The sequence below is a fragment of the Xiphophorus hellerii genome, chromosome 17, assembly GCF_003331165.1.
Source record: "Xiphophorus hellerii strain 12219 chromosome 17, Xiphophorus_hellerii-4.1, whole genome shotgun sequence".
NCBI classification, from domain to species: Eukaryota; Metazoa; Chordata; class Actinopteri; order Cyprinodontiformes; family Poeciliidae; genus Xiphophorus; species Xiphophorus hellerii.
Window position 1 is genome coordinate 13,954,114 of NC_045688.1, and position 3,088 is coordinate 13,957,201.

At 38.7% G+C, this 3,088-nt stretch overlaps 1 long non-coding RNA gene across 1 annotated transcript; it reads right to left on the reverse strand.

The window, feature by feature from the left end:
• Nucleotides 1–862: 862 nt before the first annotated feature.
• On the reverse strand, nt 863–2,270 carry LOC116737146 (uncharacterized). Its single transcript, XR_004342744.1, has 3 exons — nt 2,259–2,270; nt 1,456–1,461; nt 863–998 (listed from the first exon to the last, which is right to left on the reverse strand). It is a non-coding gene; the product is annotated as an uncharacterized LOC116737146 (long non-coding RNA).
• Nucleotides 2,271–3,088: the final 818 nt, after the last annotated feature.

The window sequence follows — 3,088 nt, forward strand, 5'->3', positions numbered from 1 at the left end:
ACTGTTGAAATATCTCCCTTCATTTATAACCTTCTGTTTCATACAAAATAGGATAAAAGACAGACATCCTCATAAACTTGAGCATAGAAAGTATCGAATTAAGTCTTGCATTCATGGGCCAACCACTGACTCCACCTACCCCCTTGCCTTCATTCTTGTTTGATTATCCCAACACTTTTATTCACTCCACCCAGACACAAAAGACATCAAGCTGACTGATCAGTGGGCAGCAGCCTAGCCAAGGCTGATCAATGAGGCCTTGGGAGAATGGATAGAAGAGAGAGGCAAGGTGGGGGGTATTAAGGTGTGCGGACAGGTAGGCTGACAGACGCACAATCAGCAGCCCAATCGATGGGAACTTTTGCTGAGCTCAGATAAGAGGGTGCTGCTTGTGCTGGGTTCACTTCCAGACACTCATTGTGACAGCAGCTTTTATTTCCTACCTTCATGAGCTTAATAGTTCTCAAAAAGAACAGTAGAAAAAGAAAAAACACACAGTATTGCACAGGAAACAAAAGAGATTCTGTCTGATTGATTTGCTTACCTTGGCAGAGACTCTTCAAAACCATTGTTCGTGGTTATTTGTGCAAGATCTGCTAATACAGAATGATAAGTACCTTCCTCTACAATGGAACTGGGCATATGAGGGAGTATTAAGAAGAGTTATTGATTGATTTTAAAAGGTTTCTTCAGCAAAAGTGCAAACCATGTAGATTTATTGAATTGGAAAACAGTGATAGCAAATCCACTTATTGTGTTTGAAGACGTTTCTAAGAAAGTTTTATGAAATAGTGGGATATACTTGTATCTTGTAAAGTAGTAACTCTTTATAATTTTGTCATTTCAAAGATGTTGGTCCCCACCATCCTTCCAGTTTTTAATGTGTTGGACACTTCTTAACCCATTTTTAGTAGTAAATATTTTCTCTGCTTGATGTATGCCAATGATTTGATCCTTCTCAAACAGACTGGCACCTTTTCCACAACCATGGGAGGTGTCTTTCAACACGGTCAAGAAATGAAAAGCCACTCCTTGCACCAGTTGAGGTTAAATAACTTGTTGCCAGCTGAAACATAATCACCATGCAGTAATTATCCATTAGGAGGCTCGTTTGCTTAGTTAAATGCAAGTGGCAACTTTTGTTTTTTTTTGGCCAGGCAGTTTATTATACACAGCATCAAGTATAGACATGAAAAGAAGGAGATTGCTGTTTTGGTTCAACTTAACAGAAATCATTGGATAAACACTTGATAACCAACGAATTGCACTTTTTTGGGCAACATTCTCTGCTGCTTGGGTTTAAAGAGATGTGCCAGGTGTTGCTCTCCTCCAAAGTGATGTTAGATTTCTTGATCATATACAGGAAGACTCTACCTTATCATTATCCTTCAAATGAGAGAAACACGATTTCATTTTATTGTACATTTTGTTACCTATTAAATAACAGCTTAGAACCTGTTGCTTATTGTCCTAATCATGCATGAAGCAATTTAAATCTACTGTGTTTTTGTTTTGTTAAAAGCTGCGCTAATGAGTATTTTGGGATCAGCGAAACCTAAAATGAGTGTGACATCCTCAGTGCAGATGATCTTGTTTCCCATCATTTGGCTTTTTCACTCTGGCTTCTCTCAATTAACAACTTGCTGTCTGCAGCTGTTTACAGGGGAAAATGTCCAATAAATTTGCAGTGAATCCTGTAAGCACACCAGTATATAGTGCTACACATCATAGGGAGTATGGAAAATCGGTTTTAGCATAATCTTTTATTGTTTTATCCTTCTGAGAACTCTGTCTAGGATAAGCATATGTTTTATTTAGAAAGCTGCTCTGTCTGCCCTGTCCTGTCTTTTGTTTCTCTGCCTCCATGCTGCTCGTGTAGCTGTGTTGTTGTGGTCAGCTGGTTGTCAAGTGAACTCTTTGTGTGTCTCGATTAGCCTTTGTTCCTCTGTCTTGTGTGTGGCAGTGCTACTCCTTTCTCTTCATTGAAGTCATTCTTGCAAGACAACAGTACCCAAGGTTGACCAAACATGAGCTTGATAGTATGTCCAGATGTAGGGAGGGAAACACCATATATGAATTATGAGACAAAATAACATTTGCAGAACTTGGTTGAAAATGCGAGAATCTCGATTTCTTTATTTCCAAGCCATTCGTTGGGACATTGCTCTCCTATTTCTTATTTTGTTTCACCTTGAACATGGTTAGTATATTATTTAAGAAATGACTGAATGGCTCAGCTACAAAAATACATTAAAGACCCATTGTTGTTTTTTGTATCAACCTTCCAGACCACTCAGGTCTTTTGGTTCTCGCCTGCTCTGCATCCTCAAAACCAAACACGGTGAAGCAGCATTTTGTATTTAAGCACCAAAATTCTGGAACAAACTTCCAGAAAACTGAAAGACTGCTGAAACACAGAGTTTAAATCTAGGCTAGCACCCCATTTGTTTAGAGTTGCCTTGTGTTAAAAACAGCTGATATATTTGATTTGTGTGACAATGCTTATTCTTGATGATCTTGATGATGGCATATGGCAAACTGTAAGGTTTGTTGCTTGTTTTGTGGATTATGCTGATCATATAAATCACCTTCATCTGTTGCTAAATGTTCTAAACAAATACACTTGACTGAAGAAGTGTTCTGGTGTTGGACACATTTCTTTTTATGACCCAGTCCTGTCTGTTTCACAAATAAATGGACTAGAGAAGGCCACTTACCTAACTTAAGACTGAACATAACCTTAACACTTAACCCTGATGTTTGTAAAGATAAACCACGAACAAAGAGAAGTGCCAGTTTGTGCTTTTTCACAAACAGAAGCTGTCAGACTGTGGATTTTTTTCTTATTCCGTTGCAGATGAAAAATAGGAAGAGTTCAGTCCGTTGGGACTTGAGAGTGGAGAGCTCAGTGTAAGACTTAGTCTGCAGCTAGATATTGGCACAGCACCAATCCCCTTACAAAGTGTTTTTTCTTAAACACAACAATCCTGATATATTCATCCTCCTGCTGCTGGTTAAGAAGTAATTGGACTTGAATCTACAACAGTGTTTCTCTGCATGGAGTTTGCATGTTCTCAGCATCCATGGA